Source organism: Ranitomeya imitator, chromosome 3 (assembly GCF_032444005.1).
Source record: "Ranitomeya imitator isolate aRanImi1 chromosome 3, aRanImi1.pri, whole genome shotgun sequence".
In the NCBI taxonomy this organism is placed as follows: domain Eukaryota; kingdom Metazoa; phylum Chordata; class Amphibia; order Anura; family Dendrobatidae; genus Ranitomeya; species Ranitomeya imitator.
Window position 1 is genome coordinate 797,009,888 of NC_091284.1, and position 10,146 is coordinate 797,020,033.

Consider the following 10,146-nt stretch of genomic DNA (forward strand, 5'->3'; position numbering starts at 1 on the left):
TGCAGAGATGTTTTCCTGCTGAAGCCTCCAACCGAATGCACTAGCAGGGTGCGGCGGACACAATTAAAGATGGCAAATACACAGGTGTAAAAAATGCAGATGAAACAGCCAGTGTCAATCCAGTGTTGGCTGATTTGCATTAGTGCACAAAAAAATAAGCGATACTAGTCTATATGTGGCGTTATTCACACAAGCAATGCAAAGCATCTGGTTTACGGCCTATTACTGACGCAGATATATGCGGGTCTCCCAGTGCCACCTAATGCATGCTATGTGAACAGAGGCCAACAGTTTACAGAACCGACACAAAAAGAGGACTTGAATATCCTCCAAAAAATATTTTTGGAGGATATTCAAGTCCTCTTTTTGTGTCGGTGAGTTTTTATTCTAGAATTAGCGTTAGGACTGGCAAAATGTTAGGACCCTTGTCGTGGGTTGCCAGCTTACGTATTGAGGCCCCAATATAAACTAATACCTTACATACATTGATATGTTGTTTTTTTTGCACTTTATCTTGCAGGGTGCGGGCGGACCAAGATGGTTCTGTAAACTTTGGCCTCTGTTCACATAGCATGCATTAGGTGGCACTGGGCGACCCGCATATATCTGCGTCAGTAATAGGCCGTAAACCAGATGCTTTGCATTGCTTGTGTGAATAACGCCACATACAGACTAGTATCGCTTATTTTTTTGTGCACTAATGCAAAACAGCCAACACTGGATTGACACTGGCTGTTTCATCGGCATTTTTTGCACCTGTGTATTTGCCATCTTTAATCGTGTCCGCCGCACCCTGCTAGTGCATTCGGTTGGAGGCTTCAGCAGGAAAACATCTCTGCATTTTTCTCTGTGACTTTTTTCTATTTGATGAATTGCAGCTACTAGACAGCTTGAATACATGTGAGGATTCCCTAGCAACCAGGCAACTTCCACATGTGCTCAGCCTGGCTAGCAGCCGTAAATCATGCAGCTGCCTAGACAAAAACGAAATCTCAGAGCACTAACAAATACTCGGAGACCACGAGCAACGAGTATACTCGCTCATCACTAATAGATAGATATTAAATAGATAGATGATAGATAGATAGACACAGTGGGGCAAAAAAGTATTTAGTCAGTCAGCAATAGTGCAAATTCCACCACTTAAAAAGATGAGAGGCGTCTGTAATTTACATCATAGGTAGACCTCAACTATGGGAGACAACCTGTGAAAAAAAAATCCAGAAAATCACATTGTCTGTTTTTTTAACATTTTATTTGCATATTATGGTGGAAAATAAGTATTTGGTCAGAAACAAAATTTAATCTCAATACTTTGTAATATATCCTTTGTTGGCAATGACAGAGGTCAAACGTTTTCTGTAAGTCTTCACAAGGTTGCCACACACTGTTGTTGGTATGTTGGCCCATTCCTCCATGCAGATCTCCTCTAGAGCAGTGATGTTTTTGGCTTTTCGCTTGGCAACACGGACTTTCAACTCCCTCCAAAGGTTTTCCATAGGGTTGAGATCTGGAGACTGGCTAGGCCACTCCAGGACCTTGAAATGCTTCTTACGAAGCCACTCCTTCGTTGCCCTGGCGGTGTGCTTTGGATCATTGTCATGTTGAAAGACCCAGCCACGTTTCATCTTCAATGCCCTTGCTGATGGAAGGAGGTTTGCACTCAAAATATCACGATACATGGCCCCATTCATTCTTTCATGTACCCGGATCAGTCGTCCTGGCCCCTTTGCAGAGAAACAGCCCCAAAGCATGATGTTTCCACCACCATGCTTTACAGTAGGTATGGTGTTTGATGGATGCAACTCAGTATTCTTTTTCCTCCAAACACGACAAGTTGTGTTTCTACCAAACAGTTCCAGTTTGGTTTCATCAGACCATAGGACATTCTCCCAAAACTCCTCTGGATCATCCAAATGCTCTCTAGCAAACTTCAGACGGGCCCGGACATGTACTGGCTTAAGCAGTGGGACACATCTGGCACTGCAGGATCTGAGTCCATGGTGGCGTAGTGTGTTACTTATGGTAGGCCTTGTTACATTGGTCCCAGCTCTCTGCAGTTCATTCGCTAGGTCCCCCCGCGTGGTTCTGGGATTTTTGCTCACCGTTCTTGTGATCATTCTGACCCCACGGGGTGGGATTTTGCGTGGAGCCCCAGATCGAGGGAGATTATCAGTGGTCTTGTATGTCTTCCATTTTCTAATTATTGCTCCCACTGTTGATTTCTTCACTACAAGCTGGTTGGCTATTGCAGATTCAGTCTTCCCAGCCTGGTGCAGGGCTACAATTTTGTTTCTGGTGTCCTTTGACAGCTCTTTGGTCTTCACCATAGTGGAGTTTGGAGTCAGACTGTTTGAGGGTGTGCACAGGTGTCTTTTTATACTGATAACAAGTTTAAACAGGTGCCATTACTATAGGTAATGAGTGGAGGAAAGAGGAGACTCTTAAAGAAGAAGTTACAGGTCTGTGAGAGCCAGAAATCTTGATTGTTTGTTTCTGACCAAATACTTATTTTCCACCATAATATGCAAATAAAATGTTAAAAAAACAATGTGATTTTCTGGATTTTTTTTTTCTCAGTTTGTCTCCCATAGTTGAGGTCTACCTATGATGTAAATTACAGACGCCTCTCACCTTTTTAAGTGGTGGAACTTGCACTATTGCTGACTGACTAAATACTTTTTTGCCCCACTGTAGATAAATAGATAGATAATAGATAGATAGATATTAAATAGATAAATATGGGATAGATAGATAGATAGATAGATAGATAGATAGATAGATAGATAGATAGATAGATAGATAGTAGATGTTCACAAATTAAGGAAGCACTGCACACTTGGATATTTTCGTGAAGAAAAAGTTGTATTTTCCACGTTGATTATAAAATTGACCCTATTGTTTGTGTTTGTAAAATAAGGACTGTATCTTGTGAGCCCTAGTGGAAATGGTGACTGTTGTAAAAGGTGAGGACTGTCTTCACACTATACATGCAAGGGAGGGACAGAGTAGAGACCACAATTAGATTAGTAAGCTTATAAAAGACAATTAGCATTTTACCAGTAAGGTCTAGAGAACCAAAAATCCTGTAGAACCTGCAGACGAGGTGCTGTGCCCACAGAAACAGTGAGTGGGACGCAGAGGTTGCTGCCCCATTTCTTTTATTTGAAAGCAGAATTGTTGGTAGGGGGTCTCCTTATAAACATTGATGGCTTTGACTAAGGATATATTATCAATGTTATGTTTCCAGACAATCCCATTTTAGGTGGTTGTTTGATCATGATAGAACCTTCGAAAAATGAAGCTCCTGCTGCCTCTCACCCGCGAATGACCAATATTACTGGGAGGAGTTGTGGCTTCTCATAAAAGGATGGTGTGAAGACACACAGCATTGTATCTTAATTAACCAGATGACTTTTTTTTAGCAAACCAAGAATAATAGAATTTTATCTGTATGTTGGCTTTCAAATTTAAGTGATGATTTCTGGTTGGTCAAGAAAACAGACTTTTGTTTGTGTAAGCTGGTAATATTGACTTGTATTGTGCGCTTATCCTTGATCACTTGTGATGTTTGCTGATATGCTAATTATGCATTGTGTTATGGAGCAAGTTCTTTTACTTCAAAAGCAGAGAGGGAAAAACTATGCAATTAGGTTAAATAATCAAGTAATGCTACTTGATCTCATTTCCATTCTTCCCCTTATCTGTGATGCTGGACTGAAGAACACTTGCTAGATCTAAAAATAGGTTACATGCCTCTGTCTAAAGAGAAAGAGAGAGAAACAGCCACAGAGATTCTGCCAAGACATCCATAAGGACCAGAGACAGGACAGCAGCTTTTTACATCATGGCTCCATCACGAGGGATATGGATCTATCATTCTACAGGAAACAACCTAGGGTTTTTTGGCGCCGATTGGAAGAATACAGATCTGCTCTATTGACCATCGCTGAACCATGGATACGTTTGTAGAAAGCCAGGATAGGGACCCTCGGATCGCCTGGCTCCATGGAGATGTTCGGAGAAGCCAGGATCAACTGGCCTTGTACCTTGCACTCAATGGACTGTCATCTTCCTACGCTTGTCGTTACCTCCTCTCTGTGTGCGTGCTATAGCTGGCCTTGTACCTTGCACTCAATGGACTGTCATCTTCCTACGCTTGTCATTACCTCCTCTCTGTGTGCGTGCTATAGCTGGAGTAACCGACCCTGGAAGATGAAGCCAGGTTGTGATCCTCAGATCAACTGGCCTTGTACCTTGTATGGACTCAATGGACTGTCATCTTGCTATGCTTGTCATTACCTTTTCTGTGTGCGTGCCACAGGTGGAGTAACCGACACTGGAAGATGAAGGTTGTGTTCCTCAGATCAATTGGTCTTGTATGGACTGAATGGACTGTCATCTTCCTACGCTTGTCGTTATCTCCTCGCTGTGTGCGTCATTAGAAGGGTGAAACTCTGTAATGAGCACCATCTTGGGTACTGTGCTAGGACTGTTCTGTGTTATCTGCCTGTTTTGTGGTTCAATAAAGTATTGCCACACTGTTTTACCCTCACCCTGTGTTGTCTGAGTAGTGTAACCCCCACGTCAAAGGGAGATTGGGCATTCGGCGGGACGATCCCTGGTCCATGCAGTTTCGGCTAGCGGACCCTGTGCGCCCGCCGATCCCCCATGTCTCCACAGAAGGGCAGGGTTTGCTAGAGTTGTAGACACTCTTTGTAGCCATATATTGAAGATGGGTATTTCAAAATCAGAGAAATCCAATCTTTGTAGAAGACACCTGTTTGTCATTTATATACCGATTAGTTCTTACCCATACGGGAAAGTGTTAAAGCATTCATAAGGCTTGGGAACTCCCCATGAGCCGTACAGCAATCAAGAGGAAGGGAATGGAGGAAGAAGTCTTAACCACATCCCAATTAGTAACAACCATGGAATATCATAATGTTCTCACAGAGCTTATAAAGAAGCATATAAACTTCATATAATGTGGACCCATTCTCACCAGACTGGGGTGTATAATGTATTGGGGTTCATTGCAGGAAGCAGAATGATGATGAACGGGAAGAAAAAATGTTGATTCCGCATCCTTAACTAACAGGCTTCGAGTCTGAGCAGAACATTAGACATCCTGTGGGGACGGCTATGTTCGGACTGGCTTAGAATGTAATCACCGAGATTGTGTGAAAAGTGATGCAGATGAAAAAATTAGGAAATTCTGCGGAATACTTTCTGTAAAACATAACTTTATACTAAGTGGTTAATTTTATTAAAGGGCTTTGAACTTTGCAAAAATAAATCAGTTTCTAATATTTCTAAAAAAAAAAAAATTCTCCTTATAGAGGTCTTTTATTAAGGAATTTTCAAACAAAAATGTATTTTTAATACCTGTGTATTCCAGTGTATTATTATTGCTAGAATTACGACCAAGTAGACGTATGCATAAGACATTCCTAGATGTTTCTGTTGGACCCCCAGCTGCCGGTTTTAACATCAGCCCTTATTGTTGTGTTAAGGACAGATTGGCGATCAACAGGCATAAGGAGGCTCCATCTTTTATTTTCATTACATAAACAATGTGGGTAAACTATGAGACTTTAATTTATAGTATGGAGTAAAAACCGGGGTGCCTTACAACTTGGTTGTTGGGTTGCTGCGAAAGCATAAAGGAATAATAGTCTTCTGGATGATGTTTACAGGGAAAACATGGAACATTGGGTTAAGTCTGGTGCTGGCTGGGGAACACTTAAATGGTGTCTGATGGTGGAAGATAGAAGACTATATAGGTTGTCCAAGAAGTATCGAGAGTGACATGATAAGAATGTCGAGGTGAGGAGACTTAAAGCCGCAATGCTCCTCTGGGAAATATGCAAATTGTCTCTTCAGAGAGGAAGAGAACTAGAACTCAATAGGTGGCACTAGAGTTCTAGTTCTCTTCCTCTCTGAAGAGACAATTTGTATATAGGTTGTCGAAATTCTGGGAGTGTGCAGAATTTCTACATGACTGACTTGATCTAAGTGCACTGAGTTTTAGTAGCAGTTAGGCCAGGGCCTTGGCTATCTGGAGGAGAAAGTTGGTACCAAAAGGTGAGTTAGGGGACGGAAAGGTTGTAGCTGAGGATATGGTGGATAATAAAGTTGTGAGACATGACGTAGAGACCTGTATGGAGGAGAATACCCCACATTACACATCAATGCTGAGGTCAATATTCTCTCACAGTGTATAAGGGTTCATTCTACCAGGATTTGAGTCAATCACATCCTCCTATGGGTGATAGATTGGATACTGCTATATTATCATTTATGGCGCTGACTGCTATTGAGCAGTTACTAGTACTGCAAAATATCATGAAGTAAAAACACCTATTGAATAAGTCCATAATGGAGTGTCTTTCACCTGAAGCAAGTGCATGACATAGACACTCAACGATGACTTTGGGGCAATATGGTAATATCACTTGATGTCGGTCATGCTGTTCTGAACGTCTTTCTATAAACTTATATAAGTAACATGATTAGTGTGTCGTAGTTTAAATATCCTGACTGCGCACAATGTAGCTAACCCCAGATGAAGGATTTAGCGAAACGCGTGCAAGGATAAGCTGGCTATCTATGTTCAGGGGCTTCCTATTAATTATTCACTGAACTGTTTCCTACCTTGTATTTTTACTTGCTATTTGTGTAATAGTTCAATAGTGGATATTTTATAGATCCCATTAGGGGGGTTATATAAACTTTAATTTACTCTTTTCTTGAACGTAGATGAGTCTGTTCCCTTATTTTATTTGCATATTGTTATCTATTAAATTTAGAAGCCTTTTTATAGTATCTTGGTGTCATTATTTGCTATGTATAGGCGTTTTCAGATATTGAGAATGGGTTAAGGAAACAATATTAGGTTCATTAATTGGCCTATATGTCCCAAGTTAAGCTATTAATAAATGCCAGCAGGGTTGTACTGGCTCACCAGACAGACCAGGACTCAAAGGCTCAGCAGAAAGCAATCCAATTTGAAGGTGTTGGAAGCAAATTAAGTACTTTGAGAGAATCATTATGAAGTTTGTTAAAGGGGTTTCCCAATTTCAGAAATCCCTGGTCTCTCACTGTAGTTTGAATTAAAAAACCCAAACTTTTCTTTTCTCAACCTTCTCGGGTCCAGGCAGCGCTGAGTCTTTTCCACTGCTCCTGGTGTCAGCTATTGTCTGCAGAGCTGACGTCACATTGACAGTCAATAAATGAGTTTTGATTAGCTCTTGCTATCATCTGGGGAAGGGAGCAAAGCTCATTGATTGGCAGCAGCGCTTGCAACGTATAGCAACCATAACAGACACCGGGAGCAGCATTGGAGACTCAGCGATGGGCCTGGCGAGGGGGAGTAATGGAAATTTGATTTTTTAAAAAAAACAAATTACATCTGTCGGAGAAGTGTTTTCGAAACCCTTTAACAAACTTCATAAGAATTTTTTTCTATCTGCAAGTGATTGCCTTTCTATGGCTTCAAATTGAAATTGGGTTGCCTCCTGATGGACCTTTTAGCTCGGTTTCTCCTGTGAACAAGTCTAGCACTATTAGCGTCTACCAATAGCCTACTTTTCAACATGTAAGTCGGTCATATATGACTGTAATTAATACACTGTGTTCTAGACTCTGTAGATTGACCTTATCTGACTCCTATTTACTATGAGCATGATATCTTTGGAGCACGGTAATCAGTTGACAGGTACTTGACTCCACCACCTCCCTGAAACCGTGGTACTTTTCAGGTTGATGCAGCCGCATTTTTTGTTTCTGACTTTTATGATAAATGCCTCCATTTCAATTGCACATACTTCTAGGTGGGATAACAACAATGTGATCTCTCACTAAGGCCTCAGAAATGTGTCAACCTCAGGGCTCAGGTTTCTGGAGGAATGTGAATGTGTAGCTAACCCGTAACAAACACATTCCTCCAAAATCAGCAAACAACCCCAGGACATGGAGTTTTATCTGTTTTGGAAAGGAGAACACATCCTCAATGGTTGAGCAATAATAAATGGTCTGAACTTGCAATCGTAAAGATAAATCTGTTTTCTAAGTATTTCCAGTATAGAAAAAAGATAATGATGATAGAAGAAAAGAACAAGCCCCCTACCCAAAATAAAGAAGGCATCTATGGATACGAACTATTCTCCTGTTTGAGATATGGAGTCAAGAAGAGCAAAATGGTTATCAAATCAGACAATGTTTTAGTAAGCTGCCCTAACCCCACGGTCATACTGGCTCACCGGAGAACCGGAGGATTCTCAAGTGGGCCCAGGCACTGACACCTGCTGGCATAATGGCCTAGGGCCCCTACTGCTCCAGGGGGGAACGCCTGGTGCCAGCGGGCCAGCAGCTGGAGATAGGAGCCTGTCCCCGCTGCTAAAGCGAAATGAATATTCACGCTTCCCCACGCTCCCAAGGGCGTGGGAAGGAGTGAATATTCATTTCACTTTAATATTGGGCAGTGTTAGCCGCAGGCTGAGGCTCACACTGCCTGCATGTAAAGCCGGTGTGGCTGCATTGCGGCCCCAGAGGTGTGCCCCTGCAGGGCAGCTAACTCTGAGGGCAATCGGTGGGCAGGGAGTGAACCCTGCAGCTTGTCAGCAGAGCGAAGCTGCAGGAATCTGATGCCATCCTGATTCCTGTCCAGTGCTTCCTGTATGACACAGCGCGGCTGGATGACGTCATCATTCAGCGCGCGGCTGTTTCACAGAGAATGCTGCAACAAAGATGCTGCTGGGATGTGCTGCGGCTGCGGATAACGTGCGGAGAGGTGAGTGATGCTCTGTGTCTGTCTGTCTGTCTGCTTCCGTGTGTGTGATAGAGAGTGGTGCGGTGCTGTGTGTATTGGAGATGTATGTATTGGAGATTAGCAATGATGTGGGTGATGGAGAGAGCAGTGATGGGATGGTGGGAGAGAATGCAATGTTGGTGGTGGTGGTGGAAAGGATGATGAGGTGGTGGGGAGGAGGCAATGATGGAGGTGGTAGAATGGGCAATGATGGGGTGGTGGGGGAGAAGGCAATGATGGTTGCGGTGGAAAGGACACTGATGGTAGTGGGGAGAGGCTATGAAGGAGGTGTTGAAATGGGCAATGATGGGGTGCTGGGGGAGAAAGCAATGATGGTAGTGGTGGAAAGGACAATGGTGGTGGTGGAGAAGGAGGCAATGATGTAGGTGGTAGAATGGGCAATGATGGGGGTGGTGGGGGAGAAAGCAATGATGGAGGTGGTGGAAAGGGCAATGATAAGGGTGGAGGGGGAGAACAATGATGGTGATGGAGGGGGTGGCATTATACCCTATGAGGGGGCTGCGTTATACTTTGAGGGGGCTACATTATATTCTGGGGGGCTGCAATATATTTTGTGTGAGGGCTGCATTCTCTCAGAGAGCTACATTATATTCTGGGGGGCTACATCATACTATATAGGGAGGCTGCATTATGCCCTATGAGGGGGCTACAGTATATTCTATTGGGGCTGCATTATAGCTTATGAGGGGGGCTGCATTATACCCTATGAGGGTGCTATATTCTATTCTATGGGGGGCTGCATTATACCTTATGAGAGGATTGCATTATATTTTGTGGGGTGCTGCATTATACCCTACGACGGGGGCTGCACTATATTCTATGAGGAGTCTGCATTGTATTCTATGAGGGGGGCTATAGTATATTCTATGAGGGGGGCTGCATTATATTCCATGAGGGAGGCCACATTATATTTTATGAGGGGGGCTACTTTATATTCTATAAGGGGGCTAACCCAAACCCTGCTACATAATTAAGACGTGTACTACCTTATAAAATACCCTGATATTAGCGTGTTTTACCACACAATTGGTGGTCTTGTATTTATTTCTATGTAGCTACCTAGTGGGCCCCAAGAATGATTTTCTCTGGTGGGCCCAAGGTGCTCCAATCCGACGCTGCCTATTCCTATCTAAATACTCTGACCAGTGCAAAGTGGCCATCAGCCCCTCTTACACCAAACACAGGAGAACATGACCTGGTAGTCCTCCCCTAGTTACACCCCTGTTGAGACACAATTTAGTGTCTCCACCTCCTCATCCAAGCTTTATGCCGTCTACTTTAAACTTCCTAAATCAAAAGGTCATCTCATTTTA